The sequence below is a fragment of the Schistocerca cancellata genome, chromosome 8 (assembly GCF_023864275.1).
Source record: "Schistocerca cancellata isolate TAMUIC-IGC-003103 chromosome 8, iqSchCanc2.1, whole genome shotgun sequence".
Lineage (NCBI taxonomy): Eukaryota > Metazoa > Arthropoda > Insecta > Orthoptera > Acrididae > Schistocerca > Schistocerca cancellata.
In genome coordinates, this window is record NC_064633.1 from 217,877,700 (window position 1) to 217,895,122 (window position 17,423).

General features: G+C 44.2%; 1 protein-coding gene across 2 annotated transcripts in view; it reads left to right on the forward strand.

Annotated features, from left to right (window-relative positions):
* The first annotated feature begins 244 nt into the window (after nt 1-244).
* LOC126094479 (trinucleotide repeat-containing gene 18 protein) overlaps nt 245-17,423 on the forward strand; it is a 71,211-nt gene continuing 54,032 nt past the window's right edge. For both annotated transcript variants that reach the window (XM_049908873.1, XM_049908872.1), the window contains exon 1: nt 245-360. The gene's annotated coding sequence lies outside the window, so the exon portion shown is untranslated. The remainder of the gene's footprint in view (nt 361-17,423) is intronic.

Genomic DNA, 17,423 nt, shown 5'->3' on the forward strand with positions numbered 1-17,423 from the left:
TTCTTGTCTTTACAAATTATACACGCTCCAAATCAAATTTTAATATTCGTACGGTAAACATTTAGGCAGTCTTCGATTGCGCATAGGCCAGCGTGTGCTTGATGGAACGACGTAGAGGCATTAATGCTCGAGGGTCTTGGGCCTGACTTTATTTTCTACCGGCTGTATCTGGGCACGGGGAGACGGACGCCAGTGACTTTGCAGCGGAACTGTTGGCAGCCCTGCTCGCGTAGCCGGCTGAAGAACTTGGTGTAAGGAGCCGGCCGGGCCAGTCAGTGTCCAACGCTCATACGAGGAGGAACGGAGAGGATTCGCGGGAGTCCACAGCGTCTCGCCACAGCCAACCACCACGAGAGAAAGGTGAGTGTGTGTGAGCTGCGAGTCGAGAGACAAGGTGTTCAGTTACTGCCAGTGTGATGAGTGTGTGTTGACGGCTGTGTCAGCGAGAACTGCAAAGTGTTGCTTGTAAACAAACCGGTGGGTGCCGGTAGCCGTGCCTGCTGATGTCACTTAACAGAATTGCGTCCAATTCACCGGTGTCTGCTAAGTGGTGTTTCCAAACTTCAAAAAGGTGTGTTGGCATCTTTTGTAATCGGCTACAGCTGATTTTACGTAGGTGCACGTCTTTAGAGTGGAGAACCGGTAAAGCAGTGCCTTATGTACCCCTCAAGATTCTATTTAACATTAGTTAAGTTCGAAGTAAGCTCGTCGTAGGTGACGATTTCTGCAGTATATATAGTCGAGCCTCCAGAGCTTAAAGTACAGACTCTCAGTGCCAAGTAACTGTGTGTCATGAATTTTTATTTGCGATTAAAGTTTGTGCTCCTTTTTGTGATTTCCCTAAATCTTCCCAGGCAAAGGCCGCAAACGTTCCTTTGAAAAGGGCACGGCCAATTTCCTTCCACATCCCTGTGCTCCATCTTCGACAGCTCTGCCGACAGGACATTAATCTCCAATCTTCCTTGCTCCTTGTTACGAGGCGAAATAGTGCTGAATTAAATTTTCAAAGTATGTTTCTGCTCCCAGAACTACTTCACATTTCATTAAACTCCCTATTTTTAGTCCAGTGGTTATGAACATACACTATGAATTGGTTTACTGAAGACAAATACTTGTAGTACCAACAGATAACGTAATGACTGCTGTAGGGCAGCGAAGAGACAATAAGACAATGACATAACTTTAATGCTAGACAGACAGAAATAAATTGTATTCGACACTTGCAAACTCGCCTTATAGGTAGGAGACAAGAGACATATACCGAAAACATTATACGACACAGTACTTTCATGTGTAGATAAAGTCTGAGTATTTTCTTAGAAGTGCATTTACAGAACTGACGCTGTCATTCTTCAGAAGTTGTGCTATGAATCAAAATTTAACAGTGAACCATTTACTGTAACCGTAGATAGCCTAATTTGTGCTTTTAAGATAAACTAACAATTTTACTTAAGATTAGCATAAGATTTAGTAAAGAGTTCCTCACACGGTTTAGGGATTGAATAAATCGTGGACATTCCCGCGGTAAGATCATTTCAGTCCGTTAGATCGATTTTAACTTATATATTTATTCACATATTCTATGGGTCCTAATTGTGACATGTTTTAAGGTTATTATATGGAACGTACAGCAATATAATAGCCATTTTCTTGAGTGTCTTAATCTGTCTATAGAGTTTTTGGTAGTACTGAAAGATAGGACCCAACTTTCATACCGTCCGGCCCTATTCTGAAGTTTAGATATAATTGTTTTGTGGCGATTGATAAACTTCGCATTGTTTGATAGAGACGTTATCATAAGTTAGAAAGGTTGTCCCGTCCCAAATTTAAGTGGTGTGTTTTACGCAGAGTGAGTGGTTTGCGCGACACGGAAGTCAGTCGAGCGTGACCTCTACGAAACTGCAAGGTGATGTGAGGACGGCTACGTGCACTCCAGGGCCAGCTTCGAGGTCTCGAATGAATGAACGCCGGCTATGTATTTTTGAGAATAACTGTGAAGATTGTAAGCAGCTAACCGGCATTAGCTTAAAACTATTTAACAAGTCCCCACTTGTCGTACAATCTAGAGTACTTTGCAACATTAGAAAGAAACCAAATATAACTAAACATGCAGCTATGTTGTCTGATTTTGTCGATTTTTAACATTTTGCACATGTCTAATAAAGAAAAATAGTTTCCGGCGATTGCTTGTAAATTATAGTCACGCTATGAGCACGCTGTAGTTTCTTCAAAGTTATGAAGCCCGCCTTTAATTTCAATTTTAAAAAAAGACGCGCATGTTTATATTTACAGATAATGGTGAACGCGCTATTCATGTAGTGAAATGTCTTTTGTACTAGAGCGCAGCTGTGTGTTCCGCATCAACGAGATATCCATTATTGACGTTAGTCAGAAGATTACTTAGGTTTCTACCAATATTGCCGACCTGGGTGGCCAAGCGGTTAAAGGCGCTGCAGTCTGGAACCGCGCGATCGCTACGGTCGCAGGTTCGAATCCTGCCTCGGGCATGGATGTGTGTGATGTCCTTAGGTTAGTTAGGTTTAAGTAGTTCTGAGTTCTCGGGGACTGATTGACCTTAGAATTTAAGTCCCATAGTGCTCAGAGCCATTTGAACCATTTTCTACCAATATTGATATTGACCTGCAATATGTTTTCAGTCAACGTAGAATATATATGTTTCTCTTTCAGATCCAGTTCACATTTATAGCATGATTATTTCCCACAGAGTAAATACCGGCAGCAAAATAAAATTCAGTACTAGTGTTAATATACAGCAAATTGGTTTGTCACCTCATGAAATGTCGATGTGGGCGTGTTGTAAGGATCACTTCACTAATTATATGTGAATAATATAGGTGTATTAAAATGGTTATCAATACTGTGACCGAAATTCTTTGAAGTACGGGACTAGCAGAAAAGTAAATAATAGTTTCAAATAATTCTTGGGCGTGGTTTCATTCTAAAACTTCAACGGACTCCCCTTACGATTTGCCCTTACTTATGAACTATTGTCTTCCGAAATAATTTATGTAGATTCAAAAGTTGAATTCATGTTGATAGACTGGCACTCGAAATTGTTACTCGTCCTAAAGATCCTTATGTTGCATGAAAATCAATCTGAGGTTCAGCATTTTTATTACATTGGTTTGGCTAGGTATCTTAGCGCGTAAGCGAGCCTGTATATTCTAAGCTCCATGGTTCGATCCCCGTCAAGATACCACTTTCACCTCTTGCAATGATTACTGTGTGAATACTGTAGAGTGCCATCGTGGTTCTTGGCCCACCTTAAACTACAGACATCCCCGTCCGCTCCCTCGCTCCCATTGGTTGGGTAACTCAGGTCGGAGGGACGCAATGAACATACGAGCAAAGCACCGTGGTACTCAAACCTTCTGGTTAAAAATTTATCTATACATGTGATACATTAATTTCTTCGATTACAGCGATTCAGAGTGAAATGTTACAATCCCAAAATTGTAAAAATCAATAATAGTATTGTAGCTGCATGGCACACTCAATTATTAATCTGTTACATATTTTGACTGCAGCACCCTGCGTTTTAATGAAATACTCACAAGATTTGGCGAGGCCGAACATGAGCTGTTCACGTGCTCTGTGGCAATTGTGATAGGTCAGTTTCATCACCCAGCCTAGACGTGCTCGTGGGAAGTAAACAGAGATTTCGACACGGGCGCCTGCCTCGTTGCTGCTGCTTTGGCGCACGGACAGGCAAGCAGACAGCTGCTGGCGCGCCACATTGGTCACTAAAGTGCGCAAGATGGTTGGCAGCTCCAAAAAAGATTCCGGAGATGTATTTTGGGACAACGCTCTAAAACTCTGGAACTGTTGACGGGATTGGCTTATGCAACAGAGTTTACGATCGTGAGTAAATTTTTAAAGTTTTTTTTTTTTTTTTTTTTTTTCAGACACTTGAAGATAAACGTCAACCATTCCGCGAACAAAATGTTACTTAGAGTTGTAAAAACGTCTTAAGACAGTGAAGAATCCCAGAATATACTACAGCCATCTATGCACAGCTCTCGTAGGAACCGTTAAGAACGCCATGGTTTGCCGGGTATGGATGGACAAGAAACATTCAATAATTAGTGAGATAAATTGATGTAGAAGAGAAACAGTGTGCTGGGTGAGTTTCGCACTTTTATGGCTGTTGGCATTACTGGAATGAGCCTAGAACCGGATACGGATAAGTTGTTCTGATTAAAACTTCATTATTGCGTTAGCGAAGTTTCCACGTTAACTGGACGCGCTCATTGAGCCTTCTTTTGCTTTTTGAATGTAAGAATCCGGCTAAAACCTTTCAAATGGCTCTGAGCACTACGGGATTTAACATGTGAGGTCATCAGTCCCCTAGACTTAGAACTACTTAAACCTAGCTAACCTAAGGACATCGCACACATCCATGCCCGAGGCAGGATTCGAACATGCGACCGCTGAAGCGCCCAGAACCGCTCTGCCACACGGACTGGCTAAAACCTTTCCTGGAATGATTTTACAGTAGGGTGAAAATCTTATGAACCGCAGAAATTTTTTATAAGCGGATAGAACAATTTAAAAACGGTCGAACCTCAGCGACTGATGTCTTTTGTAATGACCGATGTGTCGTCTTGTGTGATTATGTGGAAGATCAGCGTGCAATAAACAGTGCCTATTACTGCTCAGACATTCTGGTGCATGAAGTAAAGTCAGCAATGAGAGAAAAACGTCGCAGAACTCGAAAAAATGCGTGATACTGCTACTAGCTCACACCGTCCAGCTGACCAAAGAAACCTTTCAAATAATAGGTTGGGAGGTACTGCTTCATCTTCCTTACAGTTCAGATTTGGCTGCCTCGGATTTTTATTTGTTTGGTCCACTCATTGAATCATTAAGCGAAAAAAAGAAGGGCAATACAAAGGTCAAAGAATTTGTGGAATAGTGACTCTAAAGACAGTCATCCTTCCATCAGGTATAAAGACTAGTTCATCGTCGGGACGAATTTATTAATACTGCGAGGTAATAAGTAATTCTGTAAAAATAGTTTTTCTTGTACATCAATTTCTCTTTGTTTGATGTCACTCATAGTTACAGAGCACTTTGTTGCTGCTCTGAGGAGCCTGAAACGCGAAAGAAAATTGTAACGTTATATTCACTGACTTGACTGTACATTCCTCGGTGAAACATCGCAATTATTGTACAAGAATTTTACGATATTTCACGACTTACGGTTTTTATTTTATACGGCGTAGGATTCGGGTTTACAATCCCACTTTCTACAGTGATGCATAAACTTTTCCTAAGACGTCTGCTTCATACAGTTCCTCAACGGGACATACAGAAGGTAGAAATTATGTGTAAGATTTTAGCCTTTTCTCCTTTATTAACGTTTCCGTAAATTGTTTTTTACATTCGTAGATTACACCTCTATACCAGTGCTCTAGGATTTATCGTGCTTTGCATTAAAATCGCAAGAGTTGCATTCGAAATGAGTTACCTTACATCATTGTCTTGTAAACTCCGTTTACGTTTCCAGAGGTTGCTAACTTACAGGTTACAGTTGTGGAAGTGGTATGCGCGGCTGGTGTCATTAATCATTGTTAAGCGTTAAAAATTAGTGACCGGTTTTGTGATTAGTTCGATATGGACGGGATGATAAGCTCTGTGTTTAAATCTTTCTTTTCTGTAAAAGCATCGTTGAGCTATTAATATTCTCGTGGTACAGACCAAACGTTTTATCAGCCGAGCTGCTGCCGACCTTGGAGCAGCTTTTTCGGCCGCAGCTAAGAAAAAAGAGGAGCGAATGGGAGAGGTCTCCCTTGGGGGAGGATAAAGGCGTCGTTGCGACTCAGGAGATGTCAAAGGGAGGTATGTTTTTGTTGGCTGAGGGGGAGGGACGGGAATATATTTAGGATCGGTGGCGGCCAAGGTGTGGTGGGCGGAGGTCCCTCCTCGTCTGAGCACCGGTTTCTGAGCAGAGGCACGCATGGAGTGGAGGTGTGTGGGGGGGTGGGTGGCGGTTCCTCAGTGGCAACCAAAGGGAGGACGACTCAAGCCAGCAAGCTGCCTGCCAGGCTTTGGGACCCATACACAGCCTGCTTTAAAGCACTGAAAACCCCACCGTTAATGGTAGTGGCAGTGATTCTCATTGAATTGAAATTGCACGTCATAACACTACGTATATCTGCGAGGCATTGCAAGAGGCCAGTCATCTCAAGGGACAGGAAGAACGTACAGGACGAACTGGGAATTGCACACCAAAACCTTTATGCTTAATGATTACCACCGTGTCGCATAACTCATGAGCGACTCAAGAAATTTTTACTTTATCCATTATTTCAGAAACTAATTAAGATCGTCAGCTTGCACTGTAATGCAAAGGTAGATGCGTCATATTTTTGAGCTCTCTCCAACGAAGTGCCTAAAGACTGAGCTTGGGTTCAGTTGGGCGAGTGTAGAAATCGTCTCAGTCCCCGTTAAAAGAACCAACCTAGCATTCGCTTCAGTTGGTGTAGAGAAGCCGTGAGAAACTTGAAACTAGAAAGCGAGATGGAAAGGAAGATTGGGGTTAAACATCCGCGCCCACGACGAAGTAGGTAACAAATTGAAATGTTTCTTGACCACATAAAATTTATAGTCCGGAAGTCGAGCAATGCGTTAGTGTGGACTCACATTTGAAAGCTTAATACAAAAGAACCTTTCTAAAAAGGTAATTAACAACGTAGAAAACAATAAACTACCGACGAATGCGCAGTGGTCTTAAGACGAATCTCATTTGGCTGAGGAAAGTTTCAATATTTCACACCAGTTATAATTCTAAGCGAGATTATTTGGTGACGGAAATCGTGAATGGGACAAAACATGGTAAGAAAATGAGTTGTATTGGCCACAGAAGACCACAAACTGGATAGTTCATCGGGGATTTGATTCCCACACATCCCGAGTAAGATTAACGCCCTAAACCACTACCCAGCGAGTCCTCGGGGAAGTCTCCACGGGTTGGTTCATACGCTCACAGCGTAGCTTGCACTCTGACACGCAAGGAAGAAGGGATTGGAATCGAGGAGCAAGTGTGAGAAGCGAGTCTATTTCGCCACACATGCTGCCACAGATACTCTCTCCTGATCTAAGACTTGGGTGTGCCAGATCCATTATTCCTTTCTCTCAGGAAGCGTGTGCTTCATTGTGAATTAGCTTGCAGCAATTGGTGTTCTTATTTCTAAGAAACACATCTCAGTGAAACTACTCGGAAATTAAAACTTTGAACCAGAATGTGATTCGAACTCGGCCTTGATTTTCGCGAGCAGATTACTTAGCAACTGAGCTACCCAGGCTCGACCCACCCTCCGTTTCGTTTCTGTTAAGTTCAGAAAAGTCTTGGCTCGTTACCAAATAATGAAACACGTTATTCTCATTCGTTTTGGATTAATAGCTTGTTAATGAATTTTATTCGTTGCCATAATGTGCTAAATCTGAACACCATCAGGATATTATTTAAACTGAGAAGGCAGGTGTTTCTTTGGAAATAAGGTGTTCCTGAACCTCATGCAAACAGCAAATCACCAAGCGTCGGAAAGGTTTACCTGGTAGCCAATTTCGTATCCTTGCCAAAGATATATCGGACAAAACACACTCAACTGAAGGGCAGTGTCCTGATCCCCAGGCACGATCTGTCAAGGAGACCACGGAATCAGTTAAAAGCGGTTATCTGCCTGTCTCGCGCGCTCCGAGCATGTCTGCCTGGAGCCGCGGCGATATCAGCTGCCTCGCACGCAGGTTATTTACGAGGCAGATTTAGGGGAGCATAGTTGCTTTCCGTAGAGAGCTGGGATTATCGCATTCCCTGGGAAGGTCGGTTCGCCAAGGGCGTTTTCCGCGGGCAGCTGGTCTGCCCACGCGTTCGGGAGACCAGTCAGTCGTAGTGTAGCTAACCGGCGACTAGCGGTGGCTTCTGCAAGATGACGTAACCATTCGCAGAGTTACGCTACCGGTGCTTCGAGGGTCTTACGTAAGCACAGCGGCGTATTACTTTTGCCGCCTCCCGGCTTCCGCCTAAATTTCCTCCTAATTTCTACTGTGGCATAACTCTACCAGCAACTACAGATTATAAAACTGTGCGTACTGGATATCTTACAACATTAAGTGTAGTAGTCTTGGCAGATTCTAAAAAAGACGAACAGGGCATTAAAATATTTTGGCCGCCTAAAAGAAACACAAAAAAAAAAAAACAAAATAAGCGTGCTAGATAAATCGGACTGACCAGTAAAGCCTAAAATTAAGATGGGAAATACTTCACTAACGCAAGTAAACCAATTTTGCTAATTGGGACGTGTAACGGGTAACACAAGTCTAATTGATAGTGAAAGAATTACTATGACTAAAGAAGCCTTAAAATATAAGTAATTTATTGACGTCTTACCACCTTAATACAGAAAGAAGAAAGAAACTTACCAATAAATTTATTTGGAGCATTTTAAGCAATGGTTGTGAAGCGTCGACTCGGGAAAAACGAGAGAAGGAAACAAAATAAAGCAAGAGATCTGTGGATGTGGAGAATAGCCACAAAACATCCTAGACTAGAAGAAAATATAATGAACATTTACTAAGAGATAACAACTTCATAAGATATCTTCGAAGGAAAAAATCCTGGGAAAAATTAGAGGCAGTTCCAATTACCAACTGAACGAACTGCAGCTGCTACAACCAGTTGATATAGTTGGTAAGCACTGACTACATGAAGAAGGCGTTTGCTTTAGTGTCAAAACACGATTGATTGTTTCTGTTGTGGATTGGGGTGTTCATAGAACAACCAATAAGAATCATCGTCTTCTATTCTGCCGATTTTAACATTAATGCTTCTAGCGCGAGATTGGGATTTTAAGATACTTGCACATTCACCACAGAAACTGATTTCAAGAAAGCTATTAAATTTCAGACATTCAACCTTGAAAATTCCAGCTCCTACACATGCATTACTGCGTGCCTAAAATTTATTAAATTATTCATTACACCGTGAAAATGCGAAAATGCACACGGTTTACGAAATTTTATAAGTGGTTGTGCATGTTACTCCCACTGCCATATAGAGCTATATGGCGTATTGGGCTTTCTAGAGGATGACACTTCAAATCTCCATCCATCGGTCCATATTTGTCTTTGGCGATAGCCTAATTCACTTAAGGCGAATACTGGGATGGTTCTTTTGGAAAGGAACAACTACCGCCCCGTGCTGCCGTAATCTGTTTCTGTGAATAATCGTAGAAAGCAAAGTGGGAACAGTAAGTGGTCCTCCACTACTGGCTTCTGGACCTTTCTAATTAACTGCGCGATGGTTCACATCACGTGGTGGTTCAACAGGAGCCTGTACGAATTCGCTAGCCATCGACAATTTGGATCGTTGCAGTATAACATTAGGTACACCCTTCTGTTAGGATTGGGTGCCGTGAGCCACTACAAGTCTTCAAAAAAGTTGCATTCGCAGCCAAGGGTTTAATGTGTGTGTGTGTGTGTGTGTGTGTGTGTGTGTGTGTGTGTGTGTGTGTGTGTGTGTGAAACCAGCGTTGCAGAATGCCCAAACACAATCGTTAATGTGTTGATATATTGTATTGCCAATTAAATATACTGTTATCGTGTTATCATTTGAACTGTGCTCTCGTGGCAGTCTTCCAGCCAAGGCCTCTGCCCTCTGCAATGTGCGGGCGAGAGTGTGATCTGGCGATACCAGGAAATCCAGGACACTGTGGACAGCTTCCTTGAAAATCAATCGTTATCAAGCTACATGCTATAGGACTGCACACGTAGCGGTCGCATCAAATCTGGTTGGTAACTCTGACGAGTTATTTTCGAAAAGTTATTTCGCAAGTGATGATATCAGCATCTCTGTAACTTCTGAAGCAATTTCTACCAAACTTGGCACCTGTGTCACTTCCTATCTTGAAACAATTACACAGTAAGACATCCGTAAAACACCTGCTGCTTAGTATGGGATTGACGAAGTTAGCTACATACATAGCTCAAGATTTGTATAAAAATTCTGTGAGAACGATACTTCTTAGGGTTGAGCTGAGAACGTTTGACGTAAAAATTTTCTGAAAGGACCAGTATGTATTTCCTATATTTATTTGAACTGTAATATAAGTCGGAAGCGCCATCTGTATCTTGTGTTGCTCAGTGGGTCATCTAGGTCGCGAGAATAACCTCTGCGAGCCAATAATTTTGTCCTTGTTTCTGGGCCAAAAATCGTGCCACACAGCTGAATACCACGGATACATTTAGCGTCCACTAGTATTTGGACGGTGTAAATCAACGACGAATCGGTTGCCAGTAACAGATCCTTTATTCGGAACGAGTCTTATACTGTTGCTAGAATCCTCAAATGAATCTGAAGTCTAATATATGTGACATAAACGTATGTCGCTGGAGCTGCAGGCGAGAAGCTTGTTATGAACGGACAAAACTTTTCATCTGGCCATATCTGTGGTTTGATTGCTGGGTGTCATGCCATGTAGCAACTGTAAGTCACACTCTTTTGCCACAGAAGTATTGGAAAATTTAAAACTGTCATTGACTAGCAAATCATCACTTGAAGCAATTGTTCTCTTCAGGTACAATGTTAAACATTCAGAAAAATAAAAGTACATCAGAAACGTTAACAACTTCAGATGACACGAACTGGGGCTAAGCTCTTGCAATGTTAAAAAATATATCGGCTCAACCACTTGTTTATAGTGTAAAACACTAGCCACGATGTTTTTATCATCAATTTTATTGTGCCTGGTGCATGTTCCATTTTAGCGAGTTTTAACAGGTTCTTTTACTTTTTATTATTCTGATGATGGAAGCTTGACTTCCGAAACGCGTGAATCTGTTTTACACTATAAACGAGTGGTTGAGCGGATATACTTTTAACATGGACATTCACAACCACGACCTCTCATCCAGTATGGATAAAATCAAAATCTAAGCTCTTGCATGTTCGACAGTATATTGACGTCAAGTGCGAGGGCGCTACTGTGCTAATAGAGGACACCTGGTTTTCTGGAGCGTCTCAGATATATTGCAACGAGACTTTGCTAACGTCTATGGTGTCGATATGTGTTGCTGACTTCGGTGTGGCACAGCAGTATCTGGACAAAGCTAGTTCAGAAAAGCTTATCATGTACGGAATTCTCCTTTTTCGTCGGGTTTTGCGGTGGCGATCCTTCAGCGGGGATATCGAACGTTTTATCTTCTTAGAAATCAGCTAGTGCGGTCGAGTAACAAAGTAGAGTTGATGGCGCCAAACTTTCTTTTCTGATTTACGACCTGCGGCGAACGTGCGGCAAAGTGGAGCAGACAGCTCTCGAGCAGTTTTACGACACGGTCGTGGTCTCGCCGGTGGCTGCCGCGTTGGGAGAAATAGGGGGCGGGGCGGACATTCAATTAGGAACCAGGGAGTGGCTCTAGAACAATGCGGCGAGTCGGGGGCGCGCCTCGCTGCGGTACCGTTTATAACCTCCCCCATCTCTCTCTCTCTCTCTCTCTCTCTCTCTGTGTGTGTGTGTGTGTGTGTGTGTGTGTGTGTGTGTGTGTGTGTGTGTGTCAAAAAAGGAACGCAGTTTTCAGCCACAGGGCTCAGACCCGCCCCCGCGAAACAAATGTAGGATACAAAAACTACGTTTAACATCTGGAAACGGTCTAATAGGGGTGGTCGTTTACACTGAGGTGACAGGTCATGAGATACCTCCTTTTACCTGGCGCAGGCAGCAAATCGACGTGACAGCGACTCAAGTCGTTGGAAGTCCCGGAAGTCCCCTTCAGAAATATTAAGCCATGCTGCCTCTCCAGGCGTCCATAATAGCGAAAGTGTTCTATGCACGAACTAACCTCTCGATATGTCCCATTAATGCTCGAAGGAATGCATGTCGGGCGATTTGGGTGGCCAAATCATTCGTTCGAAATGACCAGAACGTTCAAACCAGTTGCGAACAGTTGGGGCATTGTCGTCCATAAAAATTCCATCGTTGTTCGGGGACAAGGTCCACGAATGGCTGCAAATGGCGTCAAAGTAGCCAAACATAACCATTTCCAGTCAATAATCGGTTCAGATGGACCAGAAGAACCAGTGCATTCCATGTACACGCAGCTCACACCATTATGGAGCCGCCACCAGATTGTGCAATGCCTTGTCATCCTTGATCTGTAGCTTCGTGAGGTCTTTGCCACAGTTGAACGCTTCGATTGGCTGTTACCAACTCACTCTTGACCAGGCCGCGATTTTCCAGTCGTCTAGGGTCCAATCACAAAGAAAGCAGGTGTTGACAGATGTGAAAATTACCGAACTATTAGTTTAATAAGTCACAGCTGCAAAATACTAACGCGAATTCTTTACAGAGGAATGGAAAAACTAGTTGAAGCCGAGTTCGGGGAAGATCAGTTATGATTCCGTAGAAATATCGGAACACGTGAGGCAATACTGACCCTGCGACTCATCTTTGAAGCTAGATTAAGGAAGGGCAAACGTACGTTTCTAGCATTTGTAGACATAGAGAAAGCTTTTGACAATGTTGACTGGAATACTCTTTCAAATTCTGAAGGTGGCAGCGGTAAAATACAGGGAGCGAAAGGCTATTTACAATTTGTACAGAAACCAGATGGCAGTTATAAGAATCGAGGGGCATATAAGGGAAGCAGTGGTTTGGAAGGGAGTGAGACAAGGCTGTAGCGTATCCCCAATGTTATTCAATCTGTATGTTGAGCAAGCAGTGAACGAAACAAAAGAAAAATTCGGAGTAGGTATTAAAATCCATGGAGAAGAAATAAAAACTTTGAGGTTCGCCGATGACATTGTAATTGTATCAGAGACAGCAAAGGACTTGGAAGAGCAGTTGAACCGAATGGACAGTGTCTTGAAAGGAGGATATAAGATGAACATAAACAAAAGCAAAATGAGGATAATGGAATGTAGTCGAATTAAGTCGGGTGATGCTGAGGAATTGGATTACGAAATGACACTTAAAGTAGTAAAGGAGTTTTGCTATTTGGGGAGCAAAATAACTGATGATGGTCGAAGTGGAGAGGATATAAAATGTAGACTGGCAATGGCAAGGAAAGCGTTTCTGAAGAAGAGAACTTTGTTAACATCTAGTATAGATTTAAGTGTCAGGAAGTCATTTCTGAAAGTATTTGTATGGAGTGTATGGAAGTGAAACATGGGTGACAAATAGTTTGGACGAGAAGAGAATAGAAGATGTGGTGCTACAGAAGAATGCTGAAGATTGGATGGGTAGATCACATAACTAATGAGGAAGCATTGAATAGGATTTTGGAGAAGTTGGTGGCACAACTTGACTAGAAGAAGGGATCGGTTCGTAGGACATGTTCTGAGGCCTCAAGGGATCACCAGTTTAGTATTGGAGGGCAGCGTGGAGGGTAAAAATCGTAGAGGGAGACAAAGAGATGAATACACTAAGCAGATTCAGAAGGATGTAGGTTGCGGTAGGTACTGGGAGATGAAGAGGCTTGTACAGGATAGAGTAGCATGGAGAGCTGCATCAAACCAGACTGAAGACAACACAACAGGGTCCAACAGATAGGGTCAAGAGCCTAGGAGACGCGCTGCAGGCGATGTCGTGTTGTTAGCACAAGCACTCGCGTTGGTTATCTGCTGCCAGAGCCCATTAGCGCCAAATTTCGTTACACTGTCCTAACGGATACGTTCATCGTGCGTCTCACATTTCTGCGGTTAATTCACGCACTGTTGCTTGTCTGTTAATACTAACAACCCTACGTACAAGCCGCTATTCTCGGTCGTTAAGGCAGTTGGCCATTGCGTTGCCCGTGGTGACGTAATGTTAGAAATTTGGTTTTCTTCATTTCGCTTTCAAAATCTGTTAATTACCATCGTGCGGCGAAAATCACGTTGGACAACTTCTAACATGCTGTGAGGACGGGGCGTGAGTCGTGCTTGGGGAAAGCTCAGATGGTAGAGCACTTGTCCGCGAAAGGCAAAGGTCCCGAGTTCGAGTCTCGGTCGGGCACACAGTTTCAATCTGCCAGAAAGTTTCAACTTATGACATGAAGCACCTGATTACAAATGCCAGTCCCGCCAATGCACTGTCCTATATACCTTGTGTACGAGATAGTACCCCCATCTGTATATACACTCCTGGAAATTGAAATAAGAACACCGTGAATTCATTGTCCCAGGAAGGGGAAACTTTATTGACACATTCCTGGGGTCAGATACATCACATGATCACACTGACAGAACCACAGGCACATAGACACAGGCAACAGAGCATGCACAATGTCGGCACTAGTACATTGTATATCCACCTTTCGCAGCAATGCAGGCTGCTATTCTCCCATGGAGACGATCGTAGAGATGCTGGATGTAGTCCTGTGGAACGGCTTGCCATGCCATTTCCACCTGGCGCCTCAGTTGGACCAGCGTTCGTGCTGGACGTGCAGACCGCGTGAGACGACGCTTCATCCAATCCCAAACATGCTCAATGGGGGACAGATCAGGAGATCTTGCTGGCCAGGGTAGTTGACTTACACCTTCTAGAGCACGTTGGGTGGCACGGGATACATGCGGACGTGCATTGTCCTGTTGGAACAGCAAGTTCCCTTGCCGGTCTAGGAATGGTAGAACGATGGGTTCGATGACGGTTTGGATGTACCGTGCACTATTCAGTGTCCCCTCGACGATCACCAGTGGTGAACGGCCAGTGTAGGAGATCGCTCCCCACACCATGAAGCCGGGTGTTGGCCCTGTGTGCCTCGGTCGTATGCAGTCCTGATTGTGGCGCTCACCTGCACGGCGCCAAACACGCATACGACCATCATTGGCACCAAGGCAGAAGCGACTCTCATCGCTGAAGACGACACGTCTCCATTCGTCCCTCCATTCACGCCTGTCGCGACACCACTGGAGGCGGGCTGCACGATGTTGGGGCGTGAGCGGAAGACGGCCTAACGGTGTGCGGGACCGTAGCCCAGCTTCATGGAGACGGTTGCGAATGGTCCTCGCCGATACCCCAGGAGCAACAGTGTCCCTAATTTGCTGGGAAGTGGCGGTGCGGTCCCCTACGGCACTGCGTAGGATCCTACGGTCTTGGCGTGCATCCGTGCGTCGCTGCGGTCCGGTCCCAGGTCGACGGGCACGTGCACCTTCCGCCGACCACTGGCGACAACATCGATGTACTGTGGAGACCTCACGCCCCACGTGTTGAGCAATTCGGCGGTACGTCCACCCGGCCTCCCGCATGCCCACTATACGCCCTCGCTCAAAGTCCGTCAACGGCACATACGGTTCACGTCCACGCTGTCGCGGCATGCTATTAAAGACTGCGATGGAGCTCCGTATGCCACGGCAAACTGGCTGACACTGACGGCGACGATGCACAAATGCTGCGCAGCTAGCGCCATTCGACGGCCAACACCGCGGTTCCTGGTGTGTCCGCTGTGCCGTGCGTGTGATCATTGCTTGTACAGCCCTCTCGCAGTGTCCGGAGCAAGTATGGTGGGTCTGACACACCGGTGTCAATGTGTTCTTTTTTCCATTTCCAGGAGTGTATGTATGTCGCTGTCCAATTGCTGTCGTCACCTAAAGTGTAAAAGTATCAACGTCAGATAATTTGTACATGTCGGTACATGAAGTGCTTAAGTGTAATTGATAAACTTTCTGAGGTCAACTAGGACACTGAAACGTCCGCTTAGAAAAATTTATGAATGAATTGTGCTGATAAACCTCTTACATTATTTGATTTTCAAACAGCTGAGCAAAACTGAACGTACTCCGACATTTTTCTCTTATTCTGATCATCACGAAACTGACATAAAATATTTTTTAGCGCAACGCAATCTGACTTCCATTAATCCCTACAAAAGAATGGCCCTGACCAACAATAACCCCTATACCTTTCATGAATCACTTATCTCACAAAAACCTTCGTTACTCGATCTACTGCAATACAGCGAGCGCCACTACTGCCAGCTAAATAAAAGATTCTAACTACTGGTAGCACTAACTACTGATAGGCATAGTTAGCAAATGAAAGATTTTGGTAGAGAACAAACAATGTATTTGCCTTAATAGTGTTCAAAAATCATTATATATATAATATGACATCCAGTCTTACAATTTTACTCTTTCTGATGGACACACGTCCAGATCGTCCGCTCTCAAAGTTCTGCCATTTCTCTTCCCACAAACCACTGCTGGCGGCTCACCTCCAACTGCGAAACGCTACGCGCTGTTTACAGCCAACTGCCCAACACCAAAATAGCAAATTCCAACAATGCAAACCAGCCACGGACTGCACACAGCACAGTCAGTGATTTTCATATACATGGCGTTACCAACATAAGAACCTAAACAGCCTACTTACAACACAAGTACGAATCTCTAGTTTTGGAATTTCATCAATCGAAAATAAGCGAGCTAAAGGTATACATTTCGATGACACAATTTAAAAATTTGCAGCAGCAAAGGAAATCCTAAGCTATTAGTTAGTAATCCAACACTAAAAAGATATCTACTATTTGTAGTGCTTTATTAAGGATTTGAATTTTTATTCATAAAAATTGGTTTGTTTCCATTCATGAAAAAATATTTAACATTATACTTACCAACTTTTATCATTCCCAAAGTATGTTTTTTGTGGGGTTGGGGAGGCTGAGCTAGGGGTGTGCGGAGTTAAAACTCCGCACCGTGTGTCAATCTACCCAGCGACGCCTCTGCCACATACGCAGTTCCTGGACGTGCGCAGAGTACCTGATGCCCCCCCCCCTCTCTCTCTCTCTCTCTCTCTCTCTCTCTCTGAACGAGCGCCGGCCGTCTATTCCCGTTCCCGTCCCGGCACGCATCACGCCACCTGGGCGGGTTCGCTGGCACCGGTGTCTGCTCTCTCTCTCTCTCTCTCCGGCCGCACACGGCGTGTGCACGCACTGACTGCGTGGTCGGCTCGATCCGCCAATTCCCGCAATAGGTCCGCCAGGGCTGCAGCGGTCAGCGCCCAAGGACGCTCGCCGACTACACACACACTTGAGCCGCCTCCCAACAGCTCACATCGCATCGACACGCCGCGCCCAGCAGTAGGAAAATGCAGCAAGCATGCAAGACATGGTAACAAAAGTGGTCAGCCACATCCCTTGTACTGCAGTAGACGTAATATCGTCTGAAGAGTTTGTTACTGGTCTTGAGTGAAAGATTGTTGACGTATCTAACTCGTCTGTACTCCGCAAGCCACCGCGGGAAAGTTTGTAGGCAAATGAATGGGAAAGATGATTTCAAATTGGTACATAATTCATAAATTGCAACTGATAACTTAAGTTAGGTGAGAAGTGGTCGTCGTATGCACAATTTACAGATGGCGGTAGTATCGCGTACACAATGTATAAAAGGGCAGTGCACTGGCGGAACTGTTATTCTCAGGTGATTCGTT